We start from the raw sequence: 19,929 nt of genomic DNA, 5'->3' as shown, positions 1-19,929 counted from the left end.
TTCATTGCAAGAGAATGTTGTTGAACTGTTCATGTTCTTCCTATCAGATATCTGAAGGGAATAGTTTGATTTGTCTGATTTCTAAAACACAAATTAGGAGAAAAAGCACCCAGTGCTCTTTTTTTGCTCTCCAACTTTTTCCTTCCATGCATACTACAGATCTTAAGCTTTAAACAGACCATATGTTATTCAGTGCCAGTAAATATTTGTCCTGTTTTATTCTGATGTATCTAAATGAATGCTTAATCCTGAAGTCCACACCTGTAAGTAATAAGGGAATCTAGGTTCATCTCTTCCAGCTTGCTTCCATGTTTGAATAAAATTTACACATTACTGTACACTACAACATGATATTTATTAGAATTAGGCAAGATGATTAAACATATAGATCATCCCTCCAGGTCTAATCAGATACCTCCTCTTCAAAATGCATGTTTTTATGACTCAGCTTCAAGTCTAAGTGAACAACACACACAACACTGAGTTTCTGAAATTCTTTGTGCTCCTGCAGCTAATGGAAGCTCAAGTATTATCTTGCTATGCATAAAAATGTGAATAAATTCCCACAGCTCAACCTCTTCTCACTAGGTTTGGGTAATTACTTTCCCAATAAGTCACTATAAGGCACTGCTAAAGAAAACTGTATTACATATTATTTATGGGCATAATAAGTACACATGATGCTTTGCTGTAGATGGAAAATGGAAGTCAAATACAATAAGCCTTTCCCTTCGATTTAAGGATAAAGCTTGTATAATAGTGTCCCTAATAACAGGGCAAAACAAGAAAGTACAGTGTTTAATGATAATGGGTTTCTTTACAAAACAGATGGATTTTCAAGAGTGCTTTTGACGGAACAGCAGGCTGTTTTACATGGCAGGAAACCCCAGCTGCAAGAAAGTAATGAGTGAAGCAGTTAAAGGTTCGTAAAAGGTTTAATGCAAAGCTACATGAAGTAAGAAGTAGTGTCATGGGTTTACCAGTTTTTAGAATGGGCTCAAAAAAGCAAATAAAGGAGAGTAAAGAGGAAGCAGGAGACCTTATGTCATCTGACCATGTCTATGTGGAGAGACAGATCCTTTGGTGATCCTCAGTGGAAAAATGACGCAACAGATTTGTTACAATCAAAACTTTATTTCAACATGGACCCTCTGCAGAGGGGATAATTTCACAAAACTGGTATCCAAGACTTTCTGTGGATCAGGTCAGCCAACAAGAAGAATACTCTTCATAAAGTAATATTGAATAAAGGACAGCAAAAAAACCCCTGCTGTATGTGGTAGTTTAAAAGTAAACTGGTTGGAGAAATTAACCCCATTCATTTACCTTAAGAGAGATTTCAGGTCAGAGTTATAATTTAATAGAAAGATTACAATAAATGCAATGATACACAGAGAACTGGCTTAAACCCACAAAGTCAAACTGGCATGCTGTGGGTCAGTGATGGTCACAGTCCTGTCAAGCGGTTGCATCCTGTTGAAGTGATGGTCACAGTCTTGTCAAAAGCAGTGGTCCTATGGAAGCTCTGGTCCTCCTCTGGATCTGTCAAGTGGTGTTGTCCCAAGACCCCAAAATCCCAAAGATTATGTATGCTTAGGTTCAGGTGGGAATGCTCAGGACCTCCCCTGGGGCAGGGAGTTTTACACTGGATGATGTAATCCTGTGAGTCATGGGATACTTGGAAGTCCTTGATGCTCTGAGTTGTTGCCTATTCTGCTGGTGCCATTGAGTCCCTTACAGCCCATCAGCAGAAATGACCCCTCAGGATTGGTGTAACTGTGCTGGTGCTTCCCGGCCCCCCCCCGCCCCCCCCAGCCTGTAGCCTGAGGTGTCTGGTGTGCACAGGACAGCTCCTGAAAATGACCCATCATTAGCAGTTCATCAGAAATGACAGAGGGGAGTAGAATACACAGTGTGGTACACCCACATAGTCCTAAACTGGCACCCTACTGTCCTGTAACCAGGACAATGTATCAGGCCTTAGGAATTGAAAAATAGCATGGGAGAACTTGAGGTCAGCTACGTTCTCCAAAGCTGTAGACAAAGGTTCCCAAAATTACCTCTCTAGGCAATGCCAGTGCGCACTGCTGTGTGTTGTGAGATGCTAATGCCACTTCCCTCTCCTGTCTTCAACCTATTGTTTTTGTGTTGAAGAAAGAGCTGATTGCCTCAGAATGGGATTTACCAAATTCCAGACCTGGATGTCATAGCAGGACTCTGTGTACTTTCCTACAGGGTTTATAACATTGTAAATATGTTCAGGCACATTTCTCTTCCAAAGGACACAAGTGTTAATCTCATGTTATGGCAGAAGAGTGAAAACGCAGCCATGAGACACAAAAAGGAAGTTAGGCAGTTGCAGTCACATGTTCAATTCAAGATACGGTGGAGAGCGGGCTGTGTAACCAGAGCAGGACCTCCGTGTTTGGAGCTCAGCATCCGCGTGGGTGGTGTGTTCAGTGGCCAGTGTGTGTCTGCCTCTCTGTCACCACATTATTGCCCTTGGCTGCTGGCCACTACCTGTCAAGTCATGCTGGTGGTGTGCCTGGTAACCTGTCCAGGGCCACCCTTCTGCAAAGCTGTGATGCTCGACAGAGGCCTTCCTGAAACCCCAGTGGGGCTCCAGAGGCAAGTGCAAGCTGAAATTCCCTATCAGCCTTAAATCAGGATGGGAGCAAGGGCCAGGACCAAACCCAAAGAAAAACCTGCATTTTCTACTGTTTATTTGCTTCATCTGTATTTGCATGATAAAAGAAGCCTGTACAGAGCTGCTTGGCATGTCTTGACAGTGGAAGACATGGTTGTGAAGGATGCTGCCATCAATGGTGTCAGAGGACTTTGGGATAGCATTTGCCCAAGAGATTGAAAAAATAATCAAATAAATGGCACTGATTAGCGGATGATCTGCTGCTGAATCCCTGTTTAAAATGCTGGTCCACCTTCCGAATGCTTCCCCTGTGTGCTGCATTCCATTTTGCTTAATAAATGAGAAGTGTTTCAAGATACTGCTCAAGAGCTTTTTCTCAGCAAGCTAAATGCATTTCGCTGGTGATTGAGAAAGCCTATTCCAGTCTCTGGCAGGAAATGACCAGGGCTCTTAGGTCAGACTGGGTAGAAAAGAATGACAGTCTCCTCATATTCAATCAGCCCCCAATTACAGTTTATCAGCAAGACAGCAGATCAGAAATGAGTTTTGTTACAACTGGAAATCTCTGCATCCAGCCATGTGAGCCTTGGTGCTCCATATCTAATAAATAGCTCTTGGTATTTAGTTCCCCTGGAACACTTAATCTATCTGATCTGTCTGCTTCTTCTTATGATCCAAGGTTTCTTAAAATGAGAAACAAATACCAAAATATCCATCCATTGAGAAATTGTTTGTTTGTTTAAAGTTTCAAGCAAAAATTGAAGCTTTATTCTTTAACGCTTATTCAAAAATTTACCTAATGTATTTCCCTTGACAGGTCAGTTTAGTCTGTGATGAATCTGTCATATTTTGAAAGCTAGATCTTTCCAGACTTGGCTAAAACTATGGAACTTGACACAGTAAGACTTCTTTTCCTGAAAGCACTGTGAACCCAGATATTATGGTATGTCTGTCTAGTTTGTTGAATATTTATCTACAAATATTTTGTTTTCCTAAATAAGCTTAATTCCTTTTCCCCCTTCCTGAAACAGTTTTAAAGCATATAAGGTGAGAAAAGGTTATGTTTTGGAATAAATGTCCTTATTTCTTTTGAAATAAAACTGGAAAAAGTAGCAAAATCTCCACTATTCAAGTGCAGGAAAGCTTTATTTTTTCTGTTAATTGCATATCAGTAAAAGCCTACCTTAATAATCAAACAGCAACATATTTCAGCTGCTGATGGAAAATTCCCTGCACTAGCAAAAGTTTTACTCCTTGCTTTATGCATGGTGATACAGAGGTACACATAACTGACAGGAACACACCCCAAAAAGAAAGAACAAGAAAAGTACAAGAAAGACTACGGAATTTAATTTAGAGACTTCAGTAACAGAGGGGTTTTTTTCTCTTAATCTCACAGTTTTGGACTACCTACCTAAAAGTGATGAAGCAGAGGCCAAAAAAGTCTGTTTACTCAGTTAACTAATGTTTCAGGCATGCTTCATATGGGTATACACAGGCATGTTGTCTTTACTTAAATATGTTTATGCAAAAAGAGGAAAATGGAGATAGTTATGCATAAATCTATTCCACCGCCTCTAGTAAATAATACATTGAAATGCATACTCCCAGAATATCATTTACTTTGCATTATTCTGTAAATCTATACTGTCTAAAATATTATTTAAAGCTTTTCTTTCTGTACTTCTGGCAACTATCCAAGGGAAAAAAAAACTTTCAAGAAAGGAATTTGTCTAGTGACTTAAGTTTTACTTCAGAATCTGGTCTTGTCTGTGGGCAAGAGAAAAACTACTTCTTAATGACTAAAAATGCCAGCCTTCCCTGTCGGCGATTGAATCACAGACACAGACCGGCAGGGAATTTGAATCATTTATTCAAAGGAATGAGCTGGTTTTACACACTTTTCTACGGCACAGCAGTTCCTTATATGGCATGACCTATCCCGTGTTGCCACACCAGCAACACACTTTCTCAGTGTCCTTCTATGGGGTGGTCACTCGCTGTTCACCCGTCTGTCAGCTCCCCGCAGGCTGCTCTCCATAGGGCTCTGCCCTGTGACACCTCCTCCCCCCAGGGTCCAGTGGAGACAAGCCTCTGTGTGCTGCCATGTGCTCCTTTGTGTCACCATGTGCCTCTGCAGGCAGGTTTTACAGCTCACAGCCCAATTCTACCTTATAATTCTCCATATTCCCAACTTCAACCATTCTCTGATTTTGTGACCATAATGGCTGCAATTTTTCTTGAAATGGAGAATGTCTAGAATATAAATAAAAAATTCCTAGCTGACATGTTCACTGAGAGGTAGTATTGTGAGCACAGCGATCAAGGTACTTGGTGCCAAGGGCCATCTATCAGTTCTCAGGCAGAAGACAGGGTCTCAGGAAGGATGTTGGTACATCCTATGTTCCACAGTGTTCAGCATCTGATGGGCCAGGAGGAAGCTTCAATATTCAGATCCTGCAGCAAAAATCACAGTATTTATCAGTCCTGAGTGCAGGTCTTCCTCTGTCATGAACTGTCACAACTCCAGTGCAACTAATGAAACTGTGCCAAATTCGACCAGCTGAAGGATCTATTCTGGGTTTTGATGTAGGCAAAATGAGGAGCTAAAACTAGCAAGTTTCAGTTAAAGAATTGTTCCAAGTTTGTATTGTATGCTTTTTCTGAAAGAACTTTAGGCATGGTTGCACAAATGGACTCTTTCTTAGAAATAATTCATTTTTTGGGTGCAGAATATGCTCACAAGCCATTAATTGGAACTTCTCCTATTCCATATATCTTTCCCCTCCCTCAGGCTTAGAGGGAAACAACTGCTGTACTACCCTTGACACAAGAATTTCCTAACTCTTCGTCTGGTCACAAAGAGTGTAACAGGCTCCTTCCAGCACTTTGTAGCTCATGTAGGGCCTTGATGGATGTGTTTCAGGTGAAATTTAGAAGGTGGAAGTCAGGGAGTGTTATGAATTTTCGTTTTAAAATAAACCACTGCCATTTTGTCAGCACTCCCTTTGAATGGCATGAGTATTTGTGCTGTTGCATCTGAGAGGGGACAGAAGGCCTGACGCTGGGTGGTAGAGAGTTGAGACATCTGATTATGGTAATTTTCTGGGGTTTTTTATATTTTTTCTATTTTTCACTATTGTAGCAAAGAACAAATTCATTCCTCCTGCAATACTCAGCAATACTAAGACTGAGTGTTTTGAATTTTCCACGTAAATGCTCATGCTAACTGCTGACCTCCACTGGAAAAAGAAGAGTGTTTTATTCCCCTGGACTGTAGAGTTAAAGCAGCTGGAGTTTTTCAAAGGTGCCATTAGCAGGGATTGGACACCTCAGTTTTTAAATCAAATCTTGGTCTGAATGTCTGAGAAAGATGCAAAGCTCCATTATTCAAAGCTGTGCAGTTGTCCTTTGATCTATCACTGGTAATTTAATACAGAACTTTGCTGGCTGTGGTGAATTTTTTTCTATTGCTGTTTCTGTTCTAAATGGCTTCTTGCTTCTGAGTGTTACATGTATTTTGGAACAGCTCTCCTTGAACTACAGGGCTGTAGAGAGCAAATTCAATGAGAGCAGAGAGCTGATTTGCTAACATAATGATTGCAGCTGCAGTTAAATGAAAGCTGCCATAACAATGCAGCAGCAATACTTCATTGATCACTTCTCAAAGAGAGAAAACAAAAACATTACTAATTTTGAGCTGGATGCTTTTCACTTCTGACTGAGGAAAAATCATGCACCAGTGTATAGAAGAGGCTTTAAAACATTCCAGGGCAATGGTGCTGTTGAGGATCTTCACTGCTTACTGCACAGCAACTTGAAAAAGCAGCTGCCTGATGTTACCTTTCCATGCCCCATTTCACAGCAATTTGTGCATGGCAGGGAAGTCACGCTCACCACAGATCTTCATGGCAATTGCACCCTTGACTTCTGCAAGGCCAGATTACATTTTTCATCCTTTCTGACCCTTCTCAGTCCATGAGAATTTTTCTTAAGAAGGTCCTAGAAAGGTCCCAAATTGAGCCAGGCTCAGATGCATTTGTCCCAGTGTTAGACTGCTCAGGTCATGGACAGGCTGCAGGATAGTGTTGCAGACTGGGGCCGGATTTCTTGGACAGTGTCAACATCAGTGACTACCCAACTTGTTGCTGTACACTTGGGCTATGCCTTTCCTTTCCTATGCTTCCCCTCCACCAGCCTTCAAATCCTTCCTCTTGCTTCACACATTGGAAAAAAAAATCTTAAGTAAGTGAGGGAAGAAGAGTCAGCCTGGAAAGCGGTAGGGAATTGTTAGTTATCCAAGCTGAAGGTCTGCCATATGAGCAACAACTGGTTTAAAATACAGAAAAATGCATGTCTGGCTTCTGCTGCGTAAGTGGTGATTTAGAAAATGCACCTCACAGTTATAGTTACCAATGTTTTTTCAGAAGATTCAGACAGGGCTGAAAGAAGCCCAGAACAGTTCAGACTCCTGGGAAAATTCTGCTTTTGAATAACTTAAAACCATAATTGTTTCCTGCTTATTGTTCATAGAATAAACATTAAAATAGCAGATACAGGCTGTTCATAAAGCCAAGTTGCCTTTAGGAAGTGCAGTCTGTGGTGACTGGTGTGGTGTGGAAGGAACAGGGTCTCTCCTGGGCAGGTGCATGGAGCTGACTGTGACCCTTTGGGCTCAGTGGGATGCATGAAGCAAGACCAGGGATCTCCAGAAACCTTCCCCCTGACCGTCTTCCAAGGCACACTGAGTGAATTACTCTACTCTAGGAGGTGGTGGCTCTGTCTGTTAGCACAAAGCTGAGCCCAGACTCGAAGGGGCTCTGGCAATCACAAACAGCACAGGGATGGATAGTGCCGTCAGTGAAAGGTGCCCAGCTCTGTGGCCCAAAAATCGTATCTTTGTAGAAAAATATGTTCATCCTCTTGTAAAACCTAAACAAGAGTCAGACATTGCCATCTACAAGACACAATAAGGCACAAGGAGAAATACACAGACCTTGGGAAGGAAATATTTTGGCTGCTTGAGAAAAATGCCACCCTACGATGAACTCTTTTCACTCTGCTGGGGTGAGAAAGCCATGGTGCACAGAGATCCTGCTTCTTCCACTTTTTGTCTTCTTATCCTTTCCTCAGTCACATAGTCACATACATGCACAGTTTTAATTTCTTGTGTTTATGTCCACATCTTGTTTGAAGTCCCAGTGAAACCAGTGCTTCATTCCCCTGACTGTACTACCTCTCTGATTTCCTCTTTACTTCCTGCCCCATGCAGCCACACAGTCTCCAAAGGGCTTGAGGTCTTTTGGTTTGGGTGTCCCACAAGCTGTAATGATGCATATGACATTTATAACTGGAATTGCAGGATTTTCATTATTACCTTATTTTGCCTTGAACATAGAAAGGATATTTTTTTTACAGAGTTTTAGTGTCATGTTCCAGACAAACTACTGGGTACTTTGGTTAGACATTCCAGTTACTGTGTCCTGTTGTCTTTGAAAATGTCACTTCCTGCATTGTATTCATAGATTAAATTAAAAATATTGACCACCTACTATGAGACATAAACCACCTACATCTTATTAAATCTAATTAAAAACATAATCAAAGAAGGCTTGAAGAATTCAATCTTACTAGACTCGCAGAAATTTCTTGCAAACAATCTACAGCCACAGGTTGTTGAGGTTCTAAATCATATGTTTTTGTGAACAATAATGTCTAGTTCTACACGTTCAAAGCAGATGTTTTCTTGATTTTATTTGTTTTAAAGTCCATTTCAAGAGCTGGGTCATTTAAAATTGAGAACTCATTAGGAGATGAGGGAAGAAAATACTGCACACTTACCTCCTATGCTGCATGACTAAGATGAAAAGGAAGTATATTTTCCAGTGTAAAATCTTGAAAGATAGATTGACTGGAATTGCTTAGTTGACATATGTAATTTTCCTTGTAAAATAAGTTGGTTAATTTTAAAAGCAAAATATTTTGATTACTTCATAAATAACAAACTCCACATAAATTATATGAAGTAATAATGTTTAGGAGGATTATTTTACAAAAATTTTATGTATTAATTAAATAAAAAATACTGACATATATATTTGAAATGTTAAAAATTATTGTAACAATTTTTAGCATTTATACTTGTTCATTTTTCAGTCATGGTTTAAATGAATTGAATTGAATTGAATTGAATTGAATTGAATTGAACTGAATCACCTTGAATGTCTCATCCATTTGCTCTCAACTAGCTCATAACTGAGCCTAGACTCAGAAATGTATACACCCATCAAAAGTGAGCCAGTTATGACAGACAGAACTTCCCAAATGTCCCTTCCTCTTCAACACCTTTTCTTCCAGAAAGATCTCACTTAGTGGAATAATTTCTGAGAAGATCTGTTGATATTTGTTTCCTTTTGAACATATTTCTACCTACAAAAAGTTGCTCTTGTTCCCCCTCCATTTAATTATAAATCCTTTCCTTCATGGATAATTACCCAATATTCAAGAGGCACCAAAGCTCTACCTCAACTCTGAATTTTCAAAGTGATTCTTCATTTTTGTCAGCAAATAAAGGTTTGGGGTATGCTATGTTTGCAACACAAAGTAGATTGCTAACAACCTGATTTTAAAAAGGAAAAATAAGGTCATGTATCATTATTCTGCTTTATATTTTTAGTCTTATCTCAAAAGCTACTGTACTATGTTCTTAATCCTCTGGGACTCATTGGTTGTTAACCATAAATTATCCTTATATTTATAACCTTTGCACTAAACATAAAGTGCCTCTTTTGTTTTTCTTTTGACATAATCTCTCCCTCCTTGAATTCAGCCTTTCAAAACGAAACGAAAATGACCTTAGTATTCACATCTATTGTGTGATTCCTTATCTATCTATTGCTAAGGTCTTTTCTAAATGACTAAAGCACACATAGGTGTTTAAGACACATACAATTGGAGGTGTCAGTATATATAATAATATAATATAATTTAAATAATATAAATATAATATATATAATAATATACGTGTCCTCCTCTTTATAGATAAACAAATGAAAGTCACTAGCCTAAATTAGTATTTGCTTCTATCTAGTCCCTCTCCTGCAGGTACAGTTATGCTTTATAGCTGGCTTACCAAAACCTAGCACAGAGCATGCTGCCATAGCATTATAACTGTTTACCCCGAGAGAATCTTCAATTCATTTTTATATAATCTATAATTTTTATAGATTCACTAGGAGAAAGCTAACCTTAGTTTTCTGAAAGAGAAATAATTAGGAGTCTGCTAGATACCTATATCCAAAATATAGCTAAAATTTACTGCATGGTTCAGAAGTCTCTCCTTCTATTAATACTTGGAACTGATGAAGTTCAGGTTGCTGGTTAAAATGAGAGGGAAGATGTATGAGATCATCTTGTGGGGCAACAGGGAGAAACTAATGCACAGAAAGTTCCACCTGAACATGAGGAAGAACTTCTTTACTGTGCAGGTGACCATGCCCTGGAGCAGCTTGACCAGAGAGTCTGTGGAGTCTCCCTCACTGGAGATACACAAGAACTGCCTGGACATAATCCTGTGCCATGTGCTCTGGGATGACCCTGCTGGAGCGGGGAGGCTGTACCAGAGGACCCTCTGTGGTGCCTTCCAACCTGTCCAATTCTGTGATTCTGTGAATAGAGTGTACAATAAAATACATTCATATTGGGCTGTGCAAAGAATGCCCAGCTGGAGAGTAAACGTGTGCCTGCACTTGCCAGGTGTTATGTCAGACGGTTCCTGTTAAATGCTTTGCAAAACTTCTCTTTAGCTTGGTCTGTTGGTCTGCATCCAAGAAACAGACTTCTTATGGATTTGGGCAAGAGAAAAAGGAGAAGCAAAGGGATAAGAGAATAAGGCTAATTATTCCATAGAAAATATTGAAGAAGACAAGCTGTAGTAGATATAAATGAACACATTTGAGACAGGAGATTTTAAAATTAATTATTTATGGTTTTTAAATATCAGATATGTAGATTGCAGATCTTTGCTTTACTTCCAAAAGCCATGGTTTCAGTAAACACTCAGAGAAATTATGGTACAAAGGCTCAAGTGAAAAATTTGTTCAATTCCTGGGCCACAAAGCCTGGGAAAAAGTTCCTAGTTCTCCCACAGAGCTCATACAAGATTTGCTGATTTTTTAAAATTTTATGAGGTACCTGAATATACAAATTCTAGCAGGACTAACAACAGATGTGGATGTAAATGGCCATTTTTAGTGCTGTTTTGGTTCAAACAGGTTGATGTGGCTTACAGTAATGACCTGAGCATTTCTGATCAGCTACAGAAAAGTCTAACTCATATGGACAATATCTGCTCACTTTTTTGTTTCTATTTAAAAAAAGAAAATTGTAAGAATAAACCATCCCAACGCAAGACAAGAGAAATGTCTATTTCTAAATCTGTTTGCAACACTTCTAATACCGTCTTCTCATTTTTGTTGGCCTACAGCAATGCATATCAATGTAACAGTTGAAAGCCATGTAAAATCCCTGGTCTTCCCAAGGCCACCTGCCTTTCCAAAAAAAAGTTCATCCTCTGACCCAAGCAGCTGCACAAGGGATCACCAGTTGCTGGGGGGCAGCCAGCAGATGCCTGGGGTCACACACAACAAGCCCATGCACTGCTGTCTTTGCACAAAGTTCTTCTGAAATGGAAATATGTTAAAAAAGAAGGTGAAAAAAGGTGATTTTTCTTCAGCAGTTCTTTTAACAATCATGAGTCACCAATTTTACAGCAGCTGCAGCCAGTATATGAAGCTAATGTGTTTATTCACATCACCATGTACCTGCACTGTGAGAATTACATGCTTTCCACTGGTTAAGTTTTGCCAGATTTTTTCCCGACAACAGCCTGTTCTGTTTGTTTCATGCAAAGTGAGTAAGCTTTTACACTGTACATAACCTGGCATCATTAAATAAGCTTCATTGTCTTGAAGTCAACAATGATCTCTGATGTCCGAGACCGTAACTGTGCTGCTAGATGAGTTTATTCTTCTGTATTAAATGCTACTTATTTTCCTATTTGTTCCACATTTCTTTCACATAAGAGGAATTGAATTTTGCCGGTGAAGGCTTATGGTGGAAAGCAGTTGAATTTGTTCAGGAGAAACAAGTCAAAATACCTCTGTATTGTGTATTCAGAAATCTACAGAGACAATGGATCCTATTACAGTTTAATTATTAATCTTGATGGCCACACATTTCTGAAAGCCAAAGTAATACATTCATAAGAGTATCAAAAGAAAAAAAGAAAACCACACACACACAAAAAACCCCACCACCAAAAAAACAAAACAAAAAAAACCACCACACACCAACAAAAGATCCACAACCAGAAAAAATCCCTCACAATTTATCAATCTGTGTGCAGTGAATCACTAGCGGGCCATAAATTATGAAATGCTACAACTGCAGAACGTTACAAAAATATACAAACCTCCCTGTGAATAGGATAGGAATAAAATTGAAGAAGATGAAATGTAATAAACATTGAAAGTGAGCCAGCTTATAGTTGGTTGAAAATTAGCAGTATTGTGTGACCCGTGGAAAAACGGTATTTGGATTATTTCCAAAGTAATAAGAGCATCTCAGCTGATTTTTAAGAGGTCTTAGGTTGTCCTTTGATTGATAAAAGCTATAGGGTTCCAATAGATATCACAGACCCAAGGTGAGCAGCACAAACACACACACAAAGAGTAACTCTGACCAGGTATGCTCAGGTGCTTGCTCTGTTCAGTTCTTGCTGCACCTGCCAACCTGCTGCACAGACTCAGTGTTGGGGTGAGAGGCATGCATTAAGTGTCAGACTGCTAAATATAGAGCTGCTGAATTTACTGTTCTCTGGACTGGTCTGCCCTCATTATGGCACAGTTTATTTTGGCTGGCTGAAAAGGCTGTTGAAAGCCTTCAGCAACACTGACAGAAAGGGGTGGAGTGGTTGGGCACACCTAGAGTGTACTTGAACACTTTCTGTCAAAAAAAACTATGTAGGAGAAAGTTTTGCTGCCTTTTCTTACTTACTTTTATTTTTATATTGCTAATAAGATCTTGTTAATAAGAATGTTCAAAGAAAGTTTGTCCCATCCACAATGGCCAAATTACTGCTGCCACCCTTCTGCTATTGTTAAAAAGAATCTCTTCTAATCCTGAAGCAGAGTCTATGCTAAGTGGCACTGGCAATCAGCTGCACCCACAGGTGAAGAAAGGGAGATGGGCAATGTCACTGTTTGTAAACACCTACATACCAAACATTTAGGAGAAACTACCCAATGTGACATTTCCAAAGCCAGTGGCAATGCTCCAGCAGCAGGGAGAGGTGGGTGTTAAATCAGAATACTCATTAATAGCCTGTGAACAGAACAAAAAGATCTGAAAAATTCTCAATAATTTGTTCACACTAATCATTTCAGCTTTTCTTCTCAATAATACAAGTATCTCCACTTCAACTGCTGTATGAAAGTGCATAAGGAAAGCCAGTACTGCAAAAGTTCATTTTCCATACCTTCCTGCTCTGGAAACATCTCCTCCACCCCAAAGCTGCTAGTAGTAAAGTGTAAGTGAAGAGATCTGGGCTCTAACCAGCTTTCATTGTTGTAACTCATTTTAACCAACCTCTCTTAGGTTTGTGTAGGAGGGCACTTTTGATACAGCACTAGCTAGTGCAGATTTGACAAAGCATTCCTGGAGGAAGTACTGTTGGGCCATACATCAGCTGCCTAGTACAATGTTTGCAAAAAACTCCTTTTTGCATGGCACTGCAAATCCCATGAAAAGCAATTTTAATGAACTATAAACAGCCTTACCAAAAATTAAAAGAGAGGGACATGGAGGTTTAAATTAATGTTAAACTTTTAAATCATGCAACTGACAGACATCAGAGTACATCTGGGTACAGCAGTATGAACGAGCCATTTGCATGTGGTGCCTTGACTTCCCAGGCAAACAAATGATAAAACACAATCTAAAGAGCTCTGTGTTCAGCTGCCATTCTAGGTGGAAAAATATTTCCCTTGGTTCTTTCTTTTTCAGCTACTTCCCTTAGAATCACCTTCTGAGTTGTACAATTTACAGATATAGCCATTTTTTACTAAAATATAACACTACAAAGCCGGACAGTGTAGCGCATCCCTCAGAGTCTGCATCTGCTGGCGTAAAGATAGCCATGCAGTTTGGCCAACCTTATATTGACCCCGTCTGAGTTAATGTGGTCTGATTGCTTGTGTGCCAAGTCTTGCAGTCATAAGCCTTCATTCTTCATGTTTTTAGATGACACCAAGCTGAGTGATGCTGTTGACAAGCCTGAGGAATAGGATGCCATCCAGAGTGATGGAGGCCATCCTGAGCCACCAAGAAGTAAGAATATGTGAACCTCAGGAGGTTGAACAAGGCCAAGGGCAAGGTCCTGGAGTTGGGTTGGAGCAAACCCCAGTATCAATACAGGCTGGGTGGTAGAGGGATTGAGATCAGCCCTGCCAAGAAGGACTTGAGGGAACTGGTTGTTGAAAAACTGCACATGACCTGGTGATAGCCACTCACAAGCCAGAAAGCCAAATGTGTCCTGGGCTGCATCCAAAGCAGCGTGGCCAGCTGCTGGAGGACCAGGGAGGGGATTCTGCCCCTCTGCTCTGCTGAGACCCCATCTGGAGCACTGCATCCAGCTCTGGAGTTCTTAGCACAGGAAACATATGGACCTGTTATAGTAGGTCTGGAGGAGAACAACAAAGATGATCAGAGGGATGATCTGTGAAGACAGAGAAAGTTGGGGTTGTTCATCCTGGAGAAAAGGAGGCTCAGGGAGACCTTATCACTCCCTACAGCTGCCTGACAGGAGGCTATAGCCAGGTGGGGGTCGGTCTCTTCTCTCAGACAATCAGCGACAGGACACAACCTCGAGCTGCGCCAGGGGAAGTTTAGGTTAGACATTAGGAAATAATTCTTCGCTGAAAGAGCGATTGGGCACTGGAAAGGTCCGCCCAGGGAGGTGGTGGAGTCACTGTCCCTGGAGGTGTTTAAAAAAAGGCTGGGTGTGGCACTCGGTGCCATGGTTTAGTTGATGAGGTGGCATTAGGTCATAGGTTGTACTTGTTCTCAAAGGTCTGTTCCAACCTAGTTAATTCTGTGATTCTGTGATTCTGAAACACTGGAGCAGGTTGCCCAGAGCGGTGATAGATGCCCCATCCCTGGAGCTCATTCAAGGTCAGGTGCAAAGGAGCTCTGAACAAAGTGATTTAGCTGAAACTGCCCCTGCCCATGGCAGGGGTGTAGGACTAGATGAGATTCTACTGCTCTGTGAAAATACTTACTGGATCCAGCTCCAGATAAAAATCTTTCATCTCTTAAGGGATGTATTCCAAGCTGTGGGATATCACAGTCATGAAAAACTGAGCTGTAACAACAATTGCCATACACAGTGAGGTGAAATGCACACTTCTTTTTCCAGTTTGTTTTTTTTTTACAGTGTTTGCTCTTTATCAACAAGGTCATAGAGGTATAGTCCATGCGTGTGGGTAGAAATAGCTGTGTAAAACTGAGATTACAAAGGATGAGACTGACAAGTAGAAAGAGAGAAACCTAAAGAGCAACAGGCTCCTGGTTCAGTGTGGGGAGATAGCCCAGCTCCTGGTCTTTAACTGGCACTTAGCTAAACTATGTGACTCTCTCTTGCTTGGATTTAGTATTTCATCTGAATGATTCGTTTCCTAATATTTAGCAGCAGAGTAGGAACAGCATTCCTTCCTGCCTTCCTTCCTTCCTTCCTTCCTGCCTTCCTTCCTTCCTGCCTTCCTTCCTTCCTTCCTTCCTTCCTTCCTTCCTTCCTTCCTTCCTTCCGTCCATCCGGTATGATAAGCCTTCTGCCTCTCATGATGGCCATGAATGTTAAGATGAAAAATGTTACTCTGGGAAAAGATTTGGTACTTTTTCCCAGAGTATCCTGCTCCATCTACCCTCCTGAGATTTCTCACCAAAAATTCTGGTATGCAAAATTGTATATCCTGAGACACAGGAATTTTGCCTCAGGCATCACTATTGAGACCTGTTTCATGTGCACTATTATTAGTTTCACAATTTTTATTCAATTATATACTTAATATATAAAACAAATAGTATAAGAACACTGTCAAAATGTTTTAAAAAATACAATTTTATCTGATTTTTTAAAATGTCAGCATGAATGATGTGTCTGATAACTGATGCCTACTTCATCTGACTCTCATGCAATTCACTCCTTCTTCCAGAGATTGACTCTATCCCTGGGTTGTCTAACATTTGAATTTCATCCTGCTGCAATACATTTTTTTTTATTAAACTTATGTCTGGTTGAGGACAGGGATTAATTGCTAACATTCTCCAGCATTCTTCTCTTGTACGCACTGGAAAAAAAAAGGATTTAGATTCCTGTCAATTTTTTTATTTTATGGTGAAATAGAAGGAGAGAAGGCTGCATGGACTGTCCTGACCATTACTGACATCAAAGGATTAAATACATCTTGTTTGCTGTGCCTTGTGATTCCAATCACAAGACTATCTTCAAGCTTCAGGAACAGCACTTTTTTTATCAGTCTTTCAGGCTTTCAGGCAAGTTCAAGCCAAAACTCATTTCCTACTGGACCTGCTGCCTATCTCTTGCCCTTCTGACTGCGTCCTGATGAGCTTCTAAGCAGTCCCACAGCACAGTCAAATCACCTTCACCAACAGGGGTCGAAAGTGCTACCATGAAGTAATATCTCAATTACAGAATCACAGAATCATTAAGGTTGGAAAAGACCTCCAAGACCATTGAGTCTAATTTTTGACCAATCATCACCTAGTCTAAATTAGATCTTCTCTAGTTAGAACTGACTTTTTTTAAGTATTTTTTTTTAATCTGAAATAAATGCATTTTTAAAAATTTCAAATTACAACTTCAATATACAATAGAAATAGCTGCTTTTAGATTCTGAATTTATGCTTCCTCAGATGATCCTTTTTTGCTTTTTTACCTGCTTCCTCAGGAAAAGGAGGATGAAGTAGCAAGCAGGGAGAAAGATTTTGTTTTCTTTCTTTATCATCTACTTAAAGGCAAAGAGTAAGTGGACCCTAATATTGATCTTTGCAGTATTCATGCCAGGGACTTCAGCTGTCGTACCTGTATCTTAACCTGAATAGCTCTTACATTCTGGTTTTATTTAGAATTTCCTTTGGAGGACAATGGCAGCCAGCTCTGAAGCTATCAGTGCCTTGACCTCAAGAGTAGGACTGCCTGACTCAGGATGTATCGACCAAGAGTACGATGAGCTGCACTCCCTGCGTGACACTCTGGAAGGAATCCAAGGAGCTTGGTTTCACATGCAAACTCTCCAATTCTTTGGGACTTGAATGCAACAAAGACAAGATTTATGAGTGAATTATTTTGCTCTCTATTTCAGTCTACTCTGTGTTACATTATTTCACTTCACTATTACTGCTACTAATCTTATGCATACCATGAGTCCTAAAATTCACCCAGAAAATGAAAGAAAATATTCGATCACTCCATAAAAAAGAAGCTTTCCACTCAAGGAGAATGTTTATCGTAACCATTTGTACTTGTTGAAACACAGCAGTAAAAGTTGATTGAATTATGAATGAAGTAACAACCCCTTTTTCCTCTCTTTTTTTGTCAAAATCTGGAGGAAGTTCTTTGAACAAAATGCAATTATTTCTTCTTCCAAGGTATATGTCACTATCCTTTGCCTTTTCATTTTTTAGTAAAAAAAATGATACTGAAAATGAAAATGTTTCCAAATCGAAGAGGCAACTCATGACTTGAACTTTAGATATTAGAGAGAAATAAATGCATTCTATGTGACATATCAGAAGGCTGTTGAAGTCCTCAACTTGTTGCCATGCAGGTGCATTTATGACTACCTCATAACCCAGTACTAATTTTCTCTCTTAGCAAGTTATCACTTTTGTCTTCAGCAGCTCAATAAAGTCTCCTAGGGCACCAATAGACTGATTTGGATATTGCAAGTAAATAGGAAGCATTTTTTATTTACAAAATACTTCAATTCTACATGTAATTTATGTATTTATTATTAAATTTTTTCATAAATACTGTCAAGTTAAATATTCAGATATGCAAGGCACTTTCAGTGGGAATGATGCACTTTTCTATGGCTATTTTTGCATAATTTCATAATGTCAATATTAAAAATGTGTTATGGGACATAAACTGTGTCTATCATAAGTCACTAAACATGGCTGCTACTTTGTATTGCTTGAAATATTTTTCTCCATTGAATGGAGAAAATCTAAGTAAGACTAAATGTTATCTGTCTTTCATTTCAATAACTCAAATATTCTTTTTATACTGTTACAGTAACCTTTTACAACAAATCACATTCTTTTGTGATACTGGGAAAACTTGTAACATGCTCAAAAACATTCCACATACATTGACTTGAATTCCATCAGGAAGCATTGTTTTTCCTGCCCCTTCTAACAAAGCCACTGTTTTTCCTAATAGTAAGGAGGTTGATGGAGAGAGAGAAAACGATTGGTCTCTTCTGTCTCCCTTGCTGAAGCTAGGCTAGAAATCTCTGAAAATCTGATTTTTTAAAAAATTCTATGGAACTGGAGTTGAAACTAGGGCTTCAAAGGCAGATCTCACAGCAATTTAATAGTAGTTATTTGGAAATCTAGAAAACTTTTACCCAGCAATTTTGAGCAATTGACTGACTTGTGAATGGGAAATGGGGGAAATAAATTCTGAGGGCTACTGAAAACTACATTTTCAGGCAACTAGCTCAAGGATTTTCACAAAATTGTCTGTAATAGAAGTATAGTGGGTGAAATTGCCTCTTTGACCTCTATGGTATTTTGATTAAATGCGCATGCACTTAACTATGTCACGATAAGACAGCATGTCAGCTGGCTCAAGAAATAATAAACTGAATTCATGTCTTCTGCAATTCTTCTGAAGACAACAGTATTCTTCAATGGACAGACTTGATCCAATGAATTTGCTGACTTTTTTTTGTTTCTCGGGTCTGGGAAATAGGCAATGGATAAGCATTAGAAGGCAGATGGAAAAGAGCTACTGGCTTGCACAAAGATGGCTGTGGTTCTTAGCACTAGGTACAGTAAAGACAAAGAGCAAAATGTGCTGGGGGCAATTTTCAATGGGCACTTTGACCAGATCAGACTCTCTTTGGCTCAGTGCTGGCCTGGCCCGAGGTTTACAATCATCTGCCCAATCTGAGAGAGCAGCTGTCTCCATTTCAGGAGTGTAAGTTTCTGAAACTGTGTTTCAGTGCCAAGCCTCCTCCATGAAATCAAGCTGTGCTGATTCTCTGTCCTTAATGCTTTCACTTTCTAACTGCTTCTTTCTTGCCTTGTGGACACTGAAATTTCAAAAAAACTCCTCTAGAACTAGTCCCAAAGACTATCACCAGCTCTTCCCCAGGGCTTTTACCTGCAGTTTGCCCAAGTTTTCACCACTTCTGGGTAGACAGGCAAAGAGGCTGGAAGATGATGGCAACTGAATGCCATCAATTTGAAGGCAACACCCAGCCAGTACTTTGTCTGTGTGAGACGTGACTATTCCACAATCTCTGCCTGAAATTGGTCTGCATAAAGGCAACCAGCCAAACTTGAGTACAGGAAGCACCTCTGAGTGTGGTCCACGTGCTGTTTTGATTGGTTTGGGTGTCTTTGAATCCAAACCACCTTCACTTCCCCTGGAAGCATTCTTCCAAAGGCCAACTAGAAACTGTTATCTACTGAGATCTTTACTTCAAAGACATGTTTGCATGTAAAATTTAATATCTTTCCATATATTTCACAACTCACTCTGGTTCAAAAGACTTATGCTTGGACCATAGCAGTTCAAGCAGAAGACCATTGTATGTATTTTCTTTTGGCACTGGATAGTTTAAAATCATAGCCACTCATTTTGGTATCAAACTGAAGAAGGACATTTTTTCTCTGAGCCACTTCAAAGAAAAGAATTCAGTGTAAGCCTCACCAAGCAGGTTTCACTTTAAAGATTGGATTACACATGGCATTCACTAGTGAGGATATGCATGAAATGGTATAGCATATGCTATATGATACTCACTTCAGTCCATTCTGTACCAGATCCATTAGGCCTGTGTCTGCCTACCAAACCAACCACAGTAGGGATGCCAAGAGGTACGAACAAGGTACAAGTTAAAATAGGCCACAGAAAACACCTTTATCTACATCATTCTCATTGCTCCTGTGCATGTAAGCTGTGGTTCAGC

At 39.8% G+C, this 19,929-nt stretch overlaps 1 long non-coding RNA gene across 1 annotated transcript in view; it reads right to left on the bottom strand.

The window, feature by feature from the left end:
- Positions 1 to 1,503: 1,503 nt before the first annotated feature.
- LOC108449034 overlaps positions 1,504 to 19,929 on the bottom strand; it is a 22,237-nt gene continuing 3,811 nt past the window's right edge. The window contains exons 2-3 of the long non-coding RNA XR_001865133.1: positions 14,566 to 14,570; positions 1,504 to 1,514 (exon numbers count right to left, since the gene is read on the bottom strand). This is a non-coding gene — a long non-coding RNA (uncharacterized LOC108449034). The remainder of the gene's footprint in view (positions 1,515 to 14,565; positions 14,571 to 19,929) is intronic.

Source organism: Corvus brachyrhynchos, unplaced genomic scaffold (assembly GCF_000691975.1).
Source record: "Corvus brachyrhynchos isolate BGI_N302 unplaced genomic scaffold, ASM69197v1 scaffold310, whole genome shotgun sequence".
NCBI classification, from domain to species: domain Eukaryota; kingdom Metazoa; phylum Chordata; class Aves; order Passeriformes; family Corvidae; genus Corvus; species Corvus brachyrhynchos.
This window is presented reverse-complemented; position numbering and strand designations above follow the sequence as displayed.